The sequence below is a fragment of the Pipistrellus kuhlii genome, unplaced genomic scaffold (assembly GCF_014108245.1).
Source record: "Pipistrellus kuhlii isolate mPipKuh1 unplaced genomic scaffold, mPipKuh1.p scaffold_m20_p_18, whole genome shotgun sequence".
NCBI classification, from domain to species: Eukaryota; Metazoa; Chordata; class Mammalia; order Chiroptera; family Vespertilionidae; genus Pipistrellus; species Pipistrellus kuhlii.
Genome location: NW_023425493.1, coordinates 12,594,126 through 12,614,785, shown reverse-complemented (window position 1 = coordinate 12,614,785; position 20,660 = coordinate 12,594,126). Strand labels below are relative to the sequence as shown.

The 20,660-nt window shown below is 44.1% G+C and overlaps 1 long non-coding RNA gene across 1 annotated transcript; it reads left to right on the top strand.

Annotated features, from left to right (window-relative positions):
* The first annotated feature begins 504 nt into the window (after positions 1-504).
* On the top strand, positions 505-19,932 carry LOC118721199. The gene is made up of 3 exons (XR_004988643.1): positions 505-514; positions 916-920; positions 19,619-19,932. It is a non-coding gene; the product is annotated as an uncharacterized LOC118721199 (long non-coding RNA).
* Positions 19,933-20,660: the final 728 nt, after the last annotated feature.

The window sequence follows — 20,660 nt, the reverse complement described above, 5'->3', positions numbered from 1 at the left end:
CGATAAGGGATTAGATGGCTGGGGGCCTGCTCTGGCCTTCTCCCTGCCAACTCCGCCTGGAATTAAAATGCCCAGAGCTGAGCCGCCCATAGCAGACCTGCCCCCCACGCCACTCCCCACTCCCAATAAATCTGTGACCCCCTGGCTTCCCTGAAGTTGGAAATGAGATCAAGGCCATTGGGAGTTGCCTTGCTGAGCTTCTGGGAGAAAGGAATCCTTCCAACTGGAAGCAGGGAGAAAGACAAACAAGCCCCAAGATGAATCCAATTTCTATCTATATCAGTCATGGCAGGCTCCCGGGCACACACACACACACACACACACACACACACACACGGAACACACACACACGGAACTTATTTTGCTTTGAATGGCCCAGGTGGTACTCTAAACCAGTGTTTTTCAACCTTTTTTGGGCAAAGGCACACTTGTTTCATGAAAAAAATCACGAGGCACACCACCATTAGAAAATGTTAAAAAATTTAACTCTCTGCCTATATTGACTATATATAAAGTAATTCTCTTGAATAGGAATCAAATAAACACAAAGAAAGTATTTTATAATTACTTTATTATGAAATATTAAGTAAACAAAATAGTGAAAAATTATAAAATTCTTGTCTTGTCTGCACCTACGGCACACCAGGCAACATCTCGCGGCACACTAGTGTGCCGCGGAACAGCGGTTGAAAAACGCTGCTCTAAACAAGCAGAAAATTATTTCTCCTTCACTTCCCTGGAAAAGCAACAGCTACCCCTGGACTGCCAGGGGTCAGGGCTGAGGGATGGACTCAGCACCTGGACCCTGGTCAGTGTCATGCAGATTTTTAAAGGGCATGATCCAAGCAGGGGAGGAAATGCCTTTCCTGTATGTGATTGTCTTGGTTTATTCAGCTCCTGGAAAAAGGAAGTTAGCCCAAGTCCACTTACTAGTATTTAACAGAAATCAACCCAGCATTTCACTCAGTACTCTGGCCATTGTGGGGTCCATGGGCAGGGTCCCTAACTCACGTGCTCTCTTAAGGTTTGTGAGGCAAGCCTCCAGGAGCCTTCTAACCCTCCCCGTCTAGAATGTATTTCTTTCCTCATTTCCCTTCTCTTCTCAACCCCCCCTGCTCCTCACTCTACTCATATCTCCCAACTTCCCAGCCAGTCCCACTCCCACACAGAGCTCAGCACAGAAGCATAGAGATGGCTGACCACTGGCTCCTACAAAGTGGGCACAGCATAGACGATGAATTTGGAAAAAGAAATGGCTTTTTTTCCTTTCCAGGAATTCACTGTCTCGCTTACCCATCAAATGAACCTTAAACTTAAAAAGGGTTTGGGCATACTGGCCAGTTTTGCTCAGTGGCTAGAGCACTGACCTGCGGACTGAAGGGTCCCAGGTTCGATTCTGGTCATGGGCACATACCTTGGTTGCAGCGTAGGGAGGCAATCAATCAATGTGTCTCTCTCACATTGATATTTCTCTCTCTCTCTTTCCCCTACTCTCCCTCCCACTCTCTCTAAAAATCAATGGAATCCTCAGGTGAGAATTAACAAAAAATTTTAAAAAACAAGGACCAGAAAAGTTTGCTATTTCACAGCTCAGGAAGATAACTTGAGCAACCTCTTGGAGTTGACAATTAATGTGTTCTGACCACTGGGCAGCATATGGATCGCATACCTTCTATTATTTTAAATATATTCTTACTTATTTCAGAGAGGAAGGGAGAGGGAGATAGAAACCTCAATGACAAGAGAGAACCATTGATTGGCTGCCTCCTGCATGCTCCCTACTTGGGATCGAGCCAACAACCAGGGCATGTGCCCTGACTGGGAATGAAACCGTGACTTCCTGGTTCATAGGTCGATGTTCAACCACTGGGCCACACCAGCCAGGCTGGATCACATGCCTCCTGAAGGCCAGATCCAGCTGTAGACCCTGGGGTTATGGGACTAAAACAGAGAGAGATAATAGTTCTACCCTCACAAAACCCACCTTTTTATGGAGTCAGTGGATAATATACAGGTAAATAAAAGTAAGTAATACTTGTGCGAAGAAATTTCAGATAATAGTAAAAAACTATGAAGGAAATAAAAGCATGGTAACAAGACAGAGGTGGAGGTGGAAGGGGGACCACTGATTGACCTGTGGAGGGCAGAGCTGGCCCCTGTGAGGACATGGAATTGATGTGATGAGACGACCAACTCAGAGAGATCTGGGGGGGGGGGGGGGGGGGGGCTGGCAGGCAGAGGGAACAGCAGAGCGATGGAGGCTGAAGGAGAAGTGTCAGAACTCACCTGGGTTTAGCCCATTACTTTTGCCAATTACTCTTTCCTCAGTACCAGAAAAATCCCCTCTCTCCCTTCCTGAATTCTTTCCCCCCTCCCCCAAATAGAACAATCATAATGATCTCTTTCCCAATTTCTTCCTGCCAGGGCCTCTTCCCCTAACATCCACCCACACACAGACTCACACAGACACACACGGAGACACGCAGTGACTCGGCATACAGGGACTTCATAGAGAAAAGGAAGTTCCTCCTTCGAGACCTTCAGACCACCCACAAGCCGGGCACATGACCAACAACCTGAGTGCGAGGCCTGAGACAGAGGCCCCGGGGCTGGTCACACAGGCTGGAGCGTCAGAGAAAAGGGGGACGTGTTTTGAGACTGTCCCGTGTGGTTTTGTTTCTTCTTCCTCAGTTCTATGTGAGCAGCGCTGATAAATAGTGAGCTTTTCAATAAATAAAAAATAAAAATTAAAAAAATTAAAAAAAAGAAAAAACTACTCAGATTAAGAGTTAGTCTGAGGCAAGAAAGGTATCCTGGTGGCTGAAAAACAGAGCGACTTCTTTCTCTCTTTGCCCCAGTGGGCAGCTCCTCCCTCCTTGGCTCAGGCTGGGTTTCATGTCCCTGCACTCAGCCTTGTGGGATCTCCCCATTTCCAGCATCTCATGCGAAGGAACATTCAAGAGGTGACAACAAGGCTTTCATTCAACTTGATCATCTCCTCAAAATTAAAAAGAGAAAGGGGAAAAGAAAAAAAAAAGGGGATGAAGAAGAATAAAAGTTGGGAGAGGCCAGACTAAACGGGTATGATCTGAATGCATATTTGTGTTACAACTAATACAACCAGCATCAGAGAGGGACCAAGATTAAATAAATGGTGCAACCTGACAAAGAGAAGAATAGATGGTACGAGGAGCCATCTGTTTTGGAGGACACCCAAATCTGTCTGAATCTGTGAGGCCAAACGACCAGCTATTCTAAGACGCCCCATTCCAAGAGTGGCCTAATGCGTAGCTACACAATCACTTTCTCTCACCATCACTTTGGCTGCAACTTTTTTGCGCAATTAAATAATTTATTCCTTTCTTCAGCCTCCTGATTCTAATGAATCCGAGCCACAAACAAGCCTCAGTTGCTCCTATTCAAGGAGTCTGATTGCATCTGGCAGTGATTGCTGAGAATCCTGAAGAGGAAACAGGGAAGGGAAGCGTATTGTTGGGGGGGTGGGGGGGGGGTAATAGGTGAAGACCTGCCTCTCTTGACCTATAATACATTAGTGTCAGTGAACATTTGGCAGCCTTCAGATGATTAGCAATGAAGATGAATCAAGCAAAAAAGAGGTAGAAATCTGCCTCATCTGAATCACCACAACCGCATACATTTGCATGCTGATTAGCTGTTCTTTTGTCTGTGTTCCTAATTATTATGACACATTATGTCTTCATCATGCAAGATTCTGATCTGTCTTGTTCAAAATGCATGTAGAAAAAAGTGCTGTTTATTGATTCAACATGCAACTTTTATTTTTATGTTTGCTTTAATTAAATACATATTTGATTGCCTTTGACTGCTGTCCCTTTTTTTTTTTTTTCCTCTTCCCTTATTTATTTCGTCTTGTTGACAAACATACAGGTAACCTTCCTTTATGGTTCTCGGATTGTTAGGTACTCACAGCCTCTTCCCCCCTCTCTGCCTGCCTCTCTCTCTCTCTCTCTCTCTCTCTCTCTCTCTCTCTCTCTCTCTCTCAGGGGCTCACTTTCATTTTCTTGAAGAGGGGAAAGGAAAGAGGAAAACAAAACAAAACAGCATGCTGGCAACCTAGCAGAGGGGAGAGGGGCCCACAGGCGATGCCCAGAGGACAGAGGGGGAATGGCTCCAACCTTAACAAGAGCAAACAAATGTTTGTGACTCTGGGCAAGGGCTTTCCAGAGGACGGTGGGCAGCAGAGGGGCTCCCCATGAACGTGATCCTGCCAGAGAGAGACCCTCAGTTTTTCCCACGTTTTCTTCACAGGATTAGGGGGATTTGTGGCCGGGATGTGAAAATGCCTGTTCCCAGGTCAGCTTATTTTTTCCCTCATTCCCCAGTCACTCCATGGCATGTCCTGGACAGGAGAGGAGAGCACTTTCCCAATGGGCTATCCTTAGGCCCACCTCTTCCCTTTCTCAGCAGTGGACGTGATAAGGGAAATTCAGTTTCTATCAGTGCCAGACACCACAGATCCCCCACACATACACACAAAGCAGTCAAGAAACCAACACAGTCACTGGGCACAGAAGAGCCTCCAGCCTCCTCTACGAAGATGCAAAGCACATGAGCATGTCCCCACTGTCTGCTGCGGCTGCTGCCTCCAAACCGGGGGTTCTTTCAGTGGGTGGTGGGGGAAGGTATGGGCAGAAAGGGGACAGTATTTGTTTCCTGCTGGTACCGCCACCCCAAACTTTGATGGCCTTCTCAAGAGCCACCCAGGGCTATGCTAAACAGCTATACAGTAGTTAGCACCAAGCTATTTGGCAGATCCAATCAAGAGACTTAGAAAGCGAGCGAGCATTGCAGAGGAAGAACCAGATACAGGGAGTAATTGAGTGCACTGAGGGTCCGGAGATGCTCAGAAAGAAAGCTGGGCCCAACCAAATGCAAATGGCTCCTCACTGAAGAGGCATAATGCCCACTGCTCTTCCCTGCTAATGGGCAGTGATTGGCTGGAAATGTACTCAACAGCTCTGCCCCCAACAGCTACCCCTACAGGGAGGGATGATGGAAATCCATATTCATGAGGAAGCAAACAGCAACTGTTTACTAGGTGCAGAGAGGAGGCAGGGCTGGCCTGGCTGAGAATGAGGTCCCTGGAGAGCCATAATGAGGCTGGGAGCAGGGAAACCTGTGCTGTCAGACCCCCAGCCTAGCCCTCCCCATACAAACCCACCCCACCCCCCATTGGGTACATATGGCAGCTGAACCTGGGACTAAAGAGAACCCCCAATGTGGCAAATCCACACTTTACCGAGGCAGGATTTCCCCTGAGACAGTGGCCTCCATTTGTCTATCTGGGTGCCACCATCTCACAGCATCTCGTGTAAAAGTGCTCACTCACTCCTTTGCTCCAAACCCATCCTCCAAGTTCAGCATGCCTATTCCATGTGTCAGAATCGATGCAGAGCAATTGGCAACCAAAGGGACAGGTATAACATAGACATCTAAAAATGCATTTTGGAATCCCTCCATTACACACTGGGTTGTCTAAGCTAAAAAAAAAATAGCTTAGGGTTGAATAGTGTCTGTATTAGTCTGCTCAGGCTGCTATAACAAAATACCACAGACTGGGTGGTCTAAATCAGTGGTCGCCAACCTTTTGAACCTCACGGACCACCAGTTGGCGACCGCTGGTCTAAATGACAATAATCTATTTTCTCACAATATGGATGCTAGAAGTTCCAGATCAAGGTGATCAGTTGATGTCTCTACTTGGCTTGCAGATGGCTGCCTTCTTTTTTCTTTTCTTTTTTTTAAATATTTTTATTGATTTCAGAGATTAAGGGAGAGGGAGAGAGATGGAAACATCAATGATGAGAATCATTGATGGGAAGTCTCCAACAAACCCCCCATTAGGAATCTAACCTGCAACCCAGACCAGGAATAGAATTGTGACATCCTGGTCATGCTCATAGATCGATGCTCAATCACTGAGCAACACCAGTCGAGTAGATGACTGCCTTCTTGCTGTATCCTCACAGTTCCTTCCCCTGTGCCTACATATCCCTGGTGTCTCTATGTGTCCTGATCTCCTCTACTCATAAGGACACCAATCAGACTGAACTGGGGCCTGTCAAATGGCTTCATTTTAACCTAAATACCTCTTTAAAAGCCCTATCTCCAAAAACAGCCATATTCTGAATATATGAATTTTAAGGGAACATAATTCAGCCCAAAACAGTGTTCCCCCCAAATTCACGTTCACTAGAACCTCAGAATGTGACCTCACTTGGAAATACAGTCTTTGCAGATGTAATTAGTAAAGATGAATTCAAGCAGGCCCTAAATCAATGTTAGGGGTTCTTATCAAAGAGGAGACAAACAAACTCAGACACATAGGGAACACACCACGTGGTAACAGAGGCAGAGGTCGGAGTGATGCCGTTACAAGCCCAGGAAGAGCTACAAGAGGTAAGGAAGTCTGCCCTCGAGCCTTCCGCAGAAGGCCCTGCTGACACCTTGATTTCAGACTTCAACCTCCAGAACTGTGAGACAGTAAGTTTCTGTTGTTGTCAGCCACCTACTTTGTGGTCATTTGTGATAGCAGCCACAGGAAATGAGCACAGGCACAATGACTGAAACCCACAGAAAATCCCAAAATCTTCATGTGGAATTAGATTATCACTCCGGCCAACCACTGGCTCAACACAAGATGCCCACAGATGCCCCAACACAAGCTGGTCTGTATTTCTCTTCCCAAACTGCCCTCTAGTGAAGGAGCCAATGAGCAGTGACAGATTTGAGAATATCTACAAGTAAGACCCTAGATTCTTAGTCCTCTAACGAGCTTTCTGATGTCAGAGCCCAAAGAAATATACATTCAACAAAGTCAGAATCCCAAACTATGAACAACCCAAACAGCCTTTTGTCTCTAGGCTGAGGTGTGGAGACTTGTGCCAATCCACAATGGAGTTTTAATGATCGTCGGGAAATGAGAATAATAAAGCCAGAGCATTGAGTTTTTATAAAGCTAAATGTGTTTAATTCAAAGGATTCCCCTTTATCCTGAGATCATGTCATTTGTATACCTTGGTTGCTTAAATGTTCTACCTATTATAAAATGGTGGCAATAAGAGATGCTAAGCATGTTCCTAATGTCTATTCTTCGCAAAATTAAAAGCTGGCAATTCTCTGACCCCCAATTAAGAAACAAAAATCCATGACTTGCTGCTTCTTCCAAGAAGCCTCTTCATTTTCCTCACACCCTTGGTAATTGATGCTAACATCTTGCATTTCATTTTCCACTCACTTATATTTAGTTCTCTAATTGTTCTTTGATTCTTTCTAAAGAAATTGCAGATGGATCCCTATCTCCCAAGGATGAGAATGGTGATTCTTACATCTTCTGTTTCCACTTGTCCATAGATAGCACAGAGCAGTACACTTAACAGATGCCCAGGGAATGCTGAATGAATGGACAAAAGAATAAACAGATAAAGTTGGTACAAACGAGCCAAGATGTTTCCAATGGGCCCAGGTCAAAGCAGGAATTTACAAATTGGTAATGGGGACCTGAGAGCTTCTGACTCTCACGTGGGGCAACGGGAGGCGCTTTGGGAAGCACCAGAAACTCGCGTGTGACAACTCTATTCACAGGCCTGACCCAGCCTGAGAGGGAAGGAAAAGGAATCCCCTTTGGAGCCACAGAAGGAGTAGGCTTTCCTTTGCTTGCCATTGTGATCTCGCTAGTCACTCTAGTCAATAAACAAACAAGTGAAAAGATGCATCGAGGTGTAAAAATAGATTTGCACAGGGCAGACAACTGCGCATTCCATTTATTACCTCTTCTAACAAACCGATACCTAGGGTGACATTTATTAATAAATGGCATTACCAGGTGCCTGCTACGTGGCTCACAGAAATTAATTACCCAGCCCATGGTAAAACCATAACAAGCCTGCAGCGCAGTAACATTTGTGCTAATTGAAAATGAGATAAGTGCTGTGGGTGCAATTTGCATTCAATGCCGTGTATTAATTATCTTCAGTCCTCCTCATGATAAATACACCTGACTGAATCACTCTGCTCATTTACCGGGTAATAGAGTTGTAAGTAGATTCCCTTAGGTAGCCGAGGGAAGATGTGGAGTTGTGGGCAAGATGGAGGCCTCCCGACGTTCCTGTTCTTCCACCGGGTTAGCTCAGGACTTACATTGGCCCAGCATCCCTCCTGGGAATACGGTGACAGCACTGTTGCACTCACCCAAACTCCCAATCCTTCCCTCCTCTTCTACCACATAGGCCAACTATCCTGAGATCAAACAGTGCTCAAAAACATGAAGTTAGAGGGGGTGTATTTCAATCCATTTAGCGGCACCCGGCCCACTGAATATTATATCTGCAAGGAAGGCCTTTTGCTAGTCACTGCCCTCGAATGAATTCAGGGTTTCATTTCATTCAGTTATAAATGGGCACGAATTGAAACTTGCACCCCCATAACCATGCACAAGTTCAGGACTTAACTTACTTGCATTGTCTACATTAATGCTCAAGCCTTCCCCGCTGATGAGGAATGGTTGGGGATGATGGTTCAGAGAGAGGGTTCACATGACAAGCCCAAGGTGAGACCTACAGCAAAGCTGCTCAGTACCACCCATCCGGGAGGCCTGCCCTCCAAGATGGGAGAGGGAAGGAGACGTTGGCTATGAACTGGAGTTCCCCGCCCACCCAGAGCCAGCACATCCAAAAGGCTTCATTCACCCTTTCTTCAAACTTGGCAGTGTATTTCTCTGCCTTCACACATGAGCAGCATACAATGAGAGAGGGGGGACGGTTAATAATAATAATAATAATAAGAGCAGCAGTTATCATGGATGGAGAGCTCACCGTGTGCCAGGCACAAGTTCAGGACTTAACTTACTTGCGTTATCTACATTAATGCTCAAGCCTTCCCCACTTACTCCTCCTAAGAACCCACCTTCCCCTGCCCCCACGCACTGCTCTCCGTGAGAAACCCCCTTGCTTGCTTCCCGGTGGGACTGCCCCTGCTGGAATCACCAGGCTCCGTGGTTTACCTGCCTGCTCCCTAATTAGCTCACAAGTTCCTGAGTGCGGAGCTCTAGCTTGTCTTCCTCAGCCCTACTAGGAGACCAGCACAGAGTAGGATACCTAACAAATATTTATGAGATGAATGCAAACTTACAATAATCGCCTAAAAGTAAGCACACCAGACTCAGTGTATGACGCAGTCCTAACCAGTGCATGAAACATGTTCTCAAATTACTGAATGTACAAGGCATCCCACCGTACCCACAGCACTCAGTGAGGCCAGCAGTCCCAGGCAAAGACCAGTGACACCTGAGTGCCTAACATGAAATCCCATCTCCTTGCTAGAGGGGAGGCTCCAGCCTGATTCTAAGCTTTCTCAGGGGCCATGGGAAGAGGAAAGCACAGTGGTAAGCACCCATAAGATAAAACTAACCACAGCCCTGGGAAAGAGTAACTCTCTCTGACACTCGCACTGGAGAGACATTTCTTCTGAGGACAGATTAGACATTGTTCAATGCACAGTCCCACCTGCACAGGAAGGGTATGCCTCAGTATGACAAATGACTGCAGCTGGCCCACAGGTGCTTCCGTGTGACCTAGAAAGGGGTGCCCTTCTCCAGGCCAGCGCAGCCCACGGGGCCACAGGGCTCAGTGAGAGGAGCCCGGCTGGATGTTAGCCCTCCCAGGCCCGCTCAGGTGGGATCATGCACAGAACGCGACCTGCACAATCCCAGGGTGGCCCTGCTGAAGAGACGCAGGTGATGGTCTCTTCCTCAAGCTTCTCAAGTTCAAGTGAAATCTGATCAAGTCATCCCCTCGGAGGCTGCCGGAATGCAGCCCTGGTCCCCAGCTCTCAATCCCCTGGCAGGTGTTACCATATCTGGGGCAACTTTGCGAGATTATGCCTCAGAATGACAAATGACGGTGACTGTGGGTTTCTCCTAAGAGAGGAATGACAGACTTTATTCCCGTTAAATTACTCTCCATTCTGGTAAACAGAACTAAACTCTTAAACTGTGGCTTCCTCCTTTATGAACAGAATGTTTGTGTTCCCCCAAAATTCATATTTTGAAGCCCCAACCTCCAGTGTAGTTGTATTTAGAGATGGAGCCGACTTGAAGGCAGGGAAAGTTATTATAAATGAGGCTGTGAGGGTGGGGCCCTGATCTGATAGAATTAGTGTGCTGGTAAGAAGAGACTGTGACTATCTCCCTCCGCACCGTGTGACGGTACAGCCAGAGGGAGGCTGTTCTCAAACCACATAGGGGTCAGGTGAGCAGACTGAGCATGAAGGCAACTCACAGACATTCTGCCCAACTCTTGGCTGGATTCGAGTGTCATTCAGCATTGCGTCTACAATTGCTCCTATTCCTCAGTGCCCATTTCATGCCATACAGAAAAAGACCGCCCACTGAATGCCATATTATTCTGATGATGTCATCTGGGACAATTCATATGGCAGAAAAAAATAGTCAGTGGATCTATATTCCCCCAAATTACATTCCATTGCTATTAATGGAGAAAACTTGGAGGCGGGGGGAAGCCTCGGCGGTCAAAAAAGTAGTGAAAATAAGTTTGATTTAAGCAACTGTCTTTACAGCAAGATTTCTCAAAGCCTTTAATATGCTAACAGGCATCTCAGGTCTCTGGATCAGGGACACATGCCGTGTTTCTCTAATGTGTGTGACAATTCTTTTTAACAAGAACATAAGGATTCCTGTTCCATAGGCAAGGTTTCAGGAAACATTCTTCAAGGGGCTACCCCAAACACTCCAGGCTTTAAGAAAGTTACAACTTACTTGAGGAATAGCATGAGCTAAATTGTATGAGTCCCCTAAGAAGATATGTTGAAGTCTTAACCTTTGTTATCTGTGAATATGACCTTATTTGGAAATAGGGTCTTCACAGATGGAATCAAGTCAAGATGTAGCCATTAGGGTGGGCCCCTAAACCAGTAAGACTCGTGTCCTGTCCTGGCTGGTTTTGCTCAGTGGATAGAGCATCAGCCAGTGGACTGAAGGATTCCAAGTTCCATTCTGGTCAAGGGCACAGACCTTGGTTGTAGGCTCCATCCTCGACCATGGTTGAGGTGTGTGCGGGAGGCAACCAATCAATATGTCTCTCTCACATCGATGTTTCTCTCTCTCTCTGTCTCCCCCTCCTTCTTCCACTGTCTCTAAAAAATCAATAGAAAAAGATCTTCAGGTGAGAATTAACAAAAAAAAATAAAATAAAAAAGACTTGTGTACTGATAGAAAGAATTCTATGTGAAGAGAGAGAGACACATGAAGACAGAGACAAAGGCTGGAGTTACGATGCTATAAACCAAGGAAGCCCGGGACCACCAGAAGCTGGGAGAGGCAAAGGCAGAGCATCCCTAGAGCACATGTGTCAAACACAGGGCCCGCGGGCCAAATCCGTCCCGCCAGGCCTTGCAATGTGGCCCGCACCGCGCTGTCATCACTGCACTCCGCTGCGTTTCCATCACAATGACAGTTTATGACTGTTCAGTAAACCATTCGGCCCGCGATTTAGGCTGGATTTTAGATTTTGGCCCCTTCTCTGATTGAGTTCGACACCCCTACCCTAGAGGCTTTGGAGGGAGCGTGGCCCTGCCAACACCTTAATTTCAGATGCTAGTTTCCAAAATATATGTCTGTTGTTTGAAGCCACTTTGTGATGACAGCCCTAGGACACTAATACCTTAGGATGGTGAGATATGTGAATGACTGACTGAGAAATGCAGACTGAATAAAACCATAAGAGCTGAGGATGGAAGGAAGCCATGTAGAAAAGTGTCCAAAAGTGAGTGAAAAATAGACACAGGGCCTGAGAGGGAAGAGCTGTCAGCAATAGCTTCCAGAGGGGGCTAGAGGAGTGGGAGGAGTAACACAGATCTTCTGAATTACTGGGGGAGTTAAACACACACACACACACACACACACACACACACACACACACACACGATTTGATGGAGTCACTAGAATAGACTGACACTTCCCCACTGAGAGATTTCTCCCGGGGCAGCTCAGTGGTCACCCATTGGTCTTGAAGTCATCATGTAAAACCCAGTAACTTCTCACAGACATCCTCATTTTTTGCAAGCTTTGGATTTCTGGGTCAGCGTGCATATCATTAAAAGAAGAGCTAAATAAGAATAACTACACAATAATTCTAGGTCAGACCAGTTACACAACCATCCTGTCTCAATGGGAAGACCCAGAATTTAAAAATATACCTCTGAAACTTTGGAGTAAAAATCTCTGTTGAATAAAATAGCAGTTAAGTTTCGTGTGGGGGAAGGGAGAGGAATCACGAGAACCTTCACTTTTAGCATGAAATGCATCTGTTAAATAGACCTACTAATGGTGTTATTGTAGCTAAAAACAGCGACTTGAAAATGTTGTGTACATTATTACTGTCATTATCCACCAACTGTAAGAATGCCATGTTAAAACTAACTCAAAACACCTCGAGGAAGGTAATTGCTACTAATGGATCTGAAGTGTGCAAAATTGGACATCATTACCCTGTCCTCACATTGTGGGGCCGGGGAAGCTGCTCGAGATGGCAGTTCGTAGGCTCACTCGTCTTTCAATCAAGACTGAGGTTTGAGGAAAGGGCCAGGCTCGCTCTCATTCTATAATGAAGGGAAATTCCACACCAGAGAACATTACAGGCAAGTGTTTATGGGGCGAAGCTGAGGGCAAGAGAATGAGTTTTCCCACCACTTTCCAAACTTCGCCAAGGAAAACAACATATATTCTGATATGGGAAGGTGGATAATAAAGTATAACTACATATTGTCAGGTCTTGATGATTTTTTCTTATGAAGAAAAACTAAGTAGAAAAAGATGATAGGTTGGAGTGCTCTTTTAAACAAGGGCTCAGGACCAGAAAGAAGTGGGATGTCTGGGGCAGCAGCCAGAGGGGACTAGAGCAAGGAGTGTGCTTAAGGAGTTGAGGGACAGTAGACAAATGGGGCACAGTGCCGAGGATGTGAATGGATGACAGCAACAAGAGTTGACAGGAACAAGAGTTGGTTGGACCGAATAATCGGGGGGGTCTTGGGATTTTATTCTGAGGGAGGTGAGAAGCTGCTAGAAGGATTGAGCAGGGGAGGAATAAAGTTTGGCCTGCTTTACAAGGATCACAATGACTGTTATGTGGAGATCAGACAACCCAGCGACAGGGTGGGAGTGGGAGACGAGTGAGAAAGCCACTGCAGAAATCCAGCTGAGGGACTTGGAAGGTGGAATGGTGGGACGAGAAGAAGTGGTCAGAGTCTGGCATGCTTTAGATGTGAGGCCAGCAAAAATTGCTTGTGGGTGGGATATGAGGTGTGAGAAGAGTCAAACATCCCTGCAGCTGGAGTGGCCAGAAGAACTGGCAAAGAGGGCAGATCCAAGGTCTAGTCCCACTCCCGTACCAGCAACGTGACCTTGTGTAACATTTCAGCCTCTCTGGTTCTCCTTCATCCCTGCAGCGATGGCCAAACTAAAGAATTCTCAAGTTCTCATGGACGCTGACATTTTTCATCTCATGTTTGGCATGAACTAAGATTATAAAGCAGATCACTGTTTACATACTCAGGTTTTACATCAGGATTCTTCGGGTTCAAACAATTCTCTTTTCAAATACCTGTCATCTAAATTAGGGGTGTCGAACTCAATCAGAGAAGGGGCCAAAATCTAAAATCCAGCCTACATCGCGGGCCGAATGGTTTACTGAACAGTCATAAACTGTCATTGTGATGGAAACGCAGCAGAGTGCAGTGATGATAGCGCGGTGCGGGCCACATTGCAAGGCCTGGTGGGACGGATTTGGCCCGCGGGCCTTGTGTTTGACACATGTGATCTAAATGGTCTCCTCTTCCATGTCTAATTAATTCAACTCTGCCAGGTGCCCAGCTGTCAAAGGCATTGCCTGTGACTAGAGCAGTTCACCATATCACTATCAACACTTCATAAAAACTTGGATCTTCTGCTTCCACGGAGTCCCTGCTTACCCTGAGCCATTGGGGTTGGGAAGAAAGATTTCTGATTTCATTGTGCCGTCGATTTCTATTTTATTTTCATTAATGTTGTCAAATGTTTCCCACACCCTGAAATTAGCGGAGATGGACTGAAAGCCAAAAATGTTAATGATATTGACCCAATGGGCAGGGTTAAAGCCCCAGTGTTAAACAGGGAGGCATGTTTGAGTGAAGACTGATCTTAAAAGTGGTCACATTATTACTGAGAATTTTCTTGTTAGAATGAGTTTTCCTTCCTTATGCAACTGGAGACTCAGATAATGAGTACTCAGAGAATAAAAGGATCCTTATACCAATAACACAGATTCAAAAAGCTTCCCATAATGGATATGAAAGTCTGAAATGTCTTTTAGTGTATGTGTGTATACATATATTATATATTATATATTATATATTATATATTATATATTATATATTATATATTATATATTATATATTATATATTATATATTATGTATTATATGTATTATATGTATTATATGTATTATATATATGTATGATATATATCATTATGTATTATATGTCATTATAATTATGAGTACTAAATATTCAATGGGTGTGCCCCCAGAGAAAATATTTTAGAAACCTGGTCCTAGATTTACAACATTTATTACATAGATAGAGATAATAAAGAAAAAAGAAAAATATTTAACAATCTACAATATTTCCTGTGTTCTTTATAAATAAATTCTTTTTCTTGTTAATTTTGGCAGTAGCCCAATATGTCTCACGGAGACAAGAAACCAGTGAGTTGACTATGTTGGTCTCTTTGTGCTGTTTACCATTTCACTTGAGTTTCACGGTACTGAGTCTACGGAGTCACCATCCCAGAGCCCTAGCTAAGAATGAGCCCCTCTGGAAATCCAGCTCATCTTTAAATCCATCACTTCCGCTGAAGCAATTAAAAAGGAAAGGTGGCATCCTCCTGCTCCATGCTGGGTGCAATCAAACACTTATAGGAACGGAGAAGGAGAATTAATATCATTCCCATTGGCTAGTTTAAGCTGTTTAAGAAAATAGAAAATTCAGTGTAAGGGAATGGAATCTTGGGCCTAACAAGAATATGCCAAGTTTTCCATGGTAGCCAGAGGAATGAGCCAGGGAAAGAGACATAAAAGAAGATGGTCTTCCATTAACACCTTTAGTTTCCTTGAAAACACATGTCACAGGGAAGAAGCATATGGTTAGTTCCGCAGGACTCATCATGATGAGGGGAAAACACTTCAGAATCTACATCCTTCTTGTAAGAAAGCATGTGAGAGACAGCTAATTAGCAGTTACTTCTACTGCTTGAATTAATCTGGCACTAACTGAATAGTCCCATTAGCTTAGAGATGGAAGTATGAAGAAAACAATGTGCCTCCTCTTTCCTCGCCACACACACACACACACACACACACGTACGCACAATACATGCATCGCTAAGTGGTAAGTTCCATGTGAGCTGCAAGCATCAACACTTGGTACAACTTAGTAAGTGCTTTGTACAACCTGTTGAGTGAATGAATCACTGACCTCTTCCCCACTGCGCCTAGATGCTGCCTGAGAGTCCTGCTCATCACAGCAGTTGAGTCCCAAGGGTTTACTAACAAATCAGGCAGCCGTGGCTCACAAATTGAAACATGCTCACCATCCTTTCTCAATGAACTAAATCTTAAGCTCTTCCTTTAAGTCAGGGTGGGGAACCTATTTTCTGATAAGAGCCATTTGGATATTTATATCATTTGTGGGCCATACAGAATTATCAAATTAAAAATTAGCCTGCTATATTTGGTCAAACATTTTTAAATATATTTTATTAATTTTTTACAGAGAGAAAGGGAGAGGGATAGTTAGAAACATCAATGACTAGATTTTAAAATGTACCTACTGGGCAAGTGCCCACAACCAAGGTACAATGCCCTTGACCAGAATCGAACCTAGGACCTTTGAGTCCACAGGCCAACACTCTATCCACTGAGCCAAACCAGTTAGGGCTTGGTCAAACATTTAATTCACTCACCCCTAATGCCTTGGCAGGGCCAGATCAAATGATTTCACGGGCCAGACATTCCCCACCTTTGCTTTTGAGTGATGCAATTTGTACCTAAAAATGAGATTAGACTCTTGGGTTACCTTAAGCTCCATCTTGAAATCAAGGTTAATTTGATGCAATTGTTTTCACCATGAGGCATAGAGCTTCACATATTTCTTAACAACAAATTTTGTCTGAGACACAAAGCCAACATACCGGATTCAACTTCTAAGACAAAAATCACACACAAAAACTCTGACAGCAGTTCTTACCAATGAGTCTGAGACTGGAATGAACATTAAGTTATATAATTTGAAGGAAAAAATAAATCAGAATCTGATCAGATGATGAGACTTGATTTTCCTGTTAACCAAGTGGAGGGGCTGTTAGGGACTTTTAAGACTGAAAATTTCCCTTGTACCAGTATGACTTGGCCCTATAACTGTTATTCCCCTCCACCAGCCACATCCCCTTGGCACTCCCCCCTTAATAAACCCAAATTTCCTATCCAATGACTGTTAAACCACAAGATCAATTCTTCCTCATTCCTTCAATTTCACCTTTTAACTGGCCCTTGATTCATTTCCTTCTATACCTGCTGACTGTGGTTTTACCATTAATAATTTTGTGCCAGCTATAGACAAAGAATGCAAGGGTATTATGAAAAATGGAAAATGAAAAATTGTTGTTGTGTTAGGGTAGTGAGGCTATTAAGAATTGTTTCCTGCCCTGACCGGTTTGGCTCAGTGTCAGCCTGCAGACTGAAGAGTCCCAGGTTCAATTCCAGTCAAGGGCACGTACCTTGGTTGCGGGCACATCCCCAGCTGATCGATATTTCTAACACTCTATTCTTCTCTGTAAAAAAAAATCAATAAAATTGCCAAAACCGGTTTGGCTCAGTGGTAGAGCGTTGGTCTGCAGACTGAAAGGTCCCAGGTTCGATTCCGGTCAGGGGCATGTACTACATTGGTTGCGGGCACAACCCCAGTAGGGGGTGTGCAAGAGGCAGCTGGTCAATATTTCTCTCATCGGCGTTTCTAGTTCCCTACCTCTCTCCCTTCCTCTCTGTAAAAAATCAATAAAATATATTTTTTTAAAAATCAATAAAATAATAAATAATCGTTTCCTATTTTCCAAATTTTCTCTAAGCTAGTTCTATGACCTCAATAGTAATTATATCTCCTGATGAAAAGGGGAGGGGTGCATTACTCAGTTCCCACACAACTATAACCACTCCAAAAAAATATTTCTAAGAACATCTTAAGAATTTGATGTTTTCCACAAAGATACTCAAGACATATCTTTAGTCTTGAGGTATTGGTTCCGTTAAACTTTTTCTTTGCTTTAAAAAAATTTACTATTTCTCCCGAAGAGGCATGAATATTTGGTTTAGAAATGGCCAGTGTCTCAAAAAGCCTTCATTTCCTGCCACCTACTCCTCTCCAAAATGCCAAATTAATGGCATCTGATCCTAACAAAGTGAGACAGCCACAGCCAAAAATGTCTTTATAATGGGGGCTGTGAGGGAGAGGGGGAAAATGCTGGGGTGATTTTTTCCCAATATGTTTGTCATTATTATAGGTTACATATACAGAAGGAAAGTTAATTAAGCTTAAAAAAAAAAAAACATCACACATCAATGGCTGCATTTTAATGAGTACAAAAAGTTGAGGTGTTTACTACCAATTAAAGTGGTTTTTAAATAAGCATTAATTAACACAGAAATTCAGAAGAAAGTTATACCTTGTCAAAGAAAGGCCAGTGCAGGCTATGCCCACTTCTGCTCCCATTCATATTCAGATAGTAATTACCACCAACCCTATATTTTCCATAATAATGAGGAGATGCTGTCATGTCTATCAAACAACAACACACACACACAAAAGTGGTGGAATTAGAAATTCTCAACCTGAAGTAAACTTTTCAAATTTTTTCCTTCTGGGCTCATCCCTCTTCCAGGTCAGAGTTATTCAAAGAGGAGGCTACCTTAGTCTGATTTTAATGGTGAGCTGCTCTTTCTTTCTCCCCCTTTTGTAAGGAGCATTGTTGGGGAGCACTCGTTGTCAGAGAGGTGTTATTCAAGTACACAGCAGCAAATCAGAACAATTGCCCAATCGTGATTGAAGAGGGCCTGCAGGTCTTCCTTTGTTTCTTAATACTCATGTTAATTTGCATACTCCTACTCCCGCTACTCTACTTCCTTTTAGAAAATTATTGTCTAGCATAAAGTGGTAAGAGGCAGAAAGACATAAAATCTTTAAAACCCACAACCTAAGTAGCACATGGTCTGATGGATGGTCTTATCCTTGAGTGAAAAGTGACATGGGGGGGGGGGGGAGGTTGGGGGGGTGTTGCTGGAATTTGCGGAGGTATCTAGGAAGATGCTATAGGAGGGTGGGTGGTCACTCGTAGGAAAGGGGCTCTCAAGCACCTCAAGGATACAAGTTCCAGAGATTGGAACTTGTTCTAAGCAGATTAACATACAATTGACCAATAAATCATAATTTATCATGGAGGAGTTCAGAAATTCCTTCCTAGAGCTTGGAATTCTGGTGCTCCCTTATCTAGGTGATCCCCTTTCCGATATAAAACTGTTTGAGAGAGGGAAAGCTGAATTGTTCATCGGAAGCCTCCTTGGTGAACCTGAAATCAGGACAGGGAGGCAGAATGCGTGGGAGGGTTCTGCCCAATGGAATCCTCCCTCCACACCACAGGGAACCTTCTTTGTGTGCTCAAAGCACTCCGATCCCTTGCACGCAGGGCCCCTCCCTTACGCAGTGCTGCAAACATGAGGACTTTCCTCTCTCTGCACTCCAATTTTCAGCGATAGATTTTGCTTTATCAGGCAGTGAAGTTCCTCCAGTTGTGGTAATTTAATTAGTCAAATTCTCACCACGGGAGAAGCTCTTCACAGTCACAGTCTTTAATGATCCAAGGACACCAAACAAGAAATATCAATTCCAGGATGTGCCCTGGGCATGTTTGAAGTCAAGTTTCCCAAGGTGCCATAGACTTAATTCCTGAAGATAAAGGAGGCGGTGGAAAAGACTTCACCTCCAAAAATGGGTTGGTTTCACCTCAGTGTATGAAGAGACAGCAAGATGCTTCCAGTAGTTCACAAAAACAAGTGGGAGGGAATCTATCCTCTTCGTAGCCTTAGTCTAAATCTCGAAAGATACATAAATAAAGAGATGGATGGCCCTAACTGGTTTGGCTCAGTGGATAGAGTTTTAGCCTGTGGACTGACGGGTCTCAGGTTCGATTCTGGTCAAGGGCATGTGCCTTGGTTGCGGGCACATCCCCAGTAGGGGGTGTGCAAGAGGCAGCTGATCGATGTTTCTCCCTCATTGATGTTTCTAACTCTCTATCCCTCTCTCTTCTTCTTTGTAAAAAAAATCAATAAAAATATATTTAATTTAAAAAAAAAAAAAAGAGAGAGAGAGATGAAGAGATTTAGAGATGTTTTTTGGCCCTTTAGTTGCCAGAGCACATTTTCAGTGACTATTTGGGAGGCTGTGGTAGCTTCAGAAAATCTATTTAAGACAGATTTAGGATGGGCATCTTTTGTATTAAGAAAGGAAGCACTATAAAATAATTCTGGATTTGTGTTTGTTGTAGATTGAGTGTACTGTTGAAAAATACTTTTGTTTCTGGGTGTAAGTGTCTGGGTGTGTGTCTGGGTACATGTGTGTGTTTGGGGTTTTTTCTTCTTTTAACTGACAAGCCATGTTGAGTGGTCTTGGGCCACTGCTTCCCCTCTTTTGAGTCAATACATAGTGCTTCTGTGTGTATATATATTTTTGTGTGTATTTGCTAATTTTTATTAATTCTAGTTTTTCATTAAATAAATTTGACTTTCTTTTCTGGGGGGGGAAAAAAAGACAGACTTAGGGAGCAATCCAGTTGGAAAGGGCTTAAAAAACTTGTCTAAAAGCCATATTTGCAAAGCAAACATGTAATTTTTATCTAGATCGGCTGTATCTTGGGGGGAGGAGTTGAGGGGTCTAGGGGTGCTGATGAAAATTGAGGGAGGAAAGACTCTGACATTTGCTGTGAGATTATTGGGGCCCAGGTCTAATTTATCTTTAAATCATGTACAGTGCTTAGGAGAATCAGTGGGACAAGACAAGTGTCCAACATGTTTATTAAATGAATGTCAAGTGAGTTTTTAGTTCCATGTTAAAGATGATAAATTCATGCCTGGCTATGATTCTCTTATCAGCCCACTGGCTTCTCTCTGGTTTCATGACTACAGACTGTGCTATTAATTTGGACCAACCAACTTGCATACTTGCCCTTTTCATAAGTATGTCCAGAAACAGACTGATAATGAATCAGAAAAAAAGAAGAAAACAAAACAAAACAAAACAAAAAAACTACAAACAGCCCTAGCTGGTTTGGTTCAGTGGATAGAACATGGGCTTGTGAATCAAAGGGTCCTGGGTTCGATTCCAGTCAAGGGCACTTACCTTGGTTGCAGGCTCTTCCCAGGCCTGGCCCTGGTTGGCCATGCAGGAAGCAACCAATCAATGTATTGCAATGTATTGCAATTGTTTCTCCCCCACCCCCCATAGCTCCCCTCCACCTGGTTCCC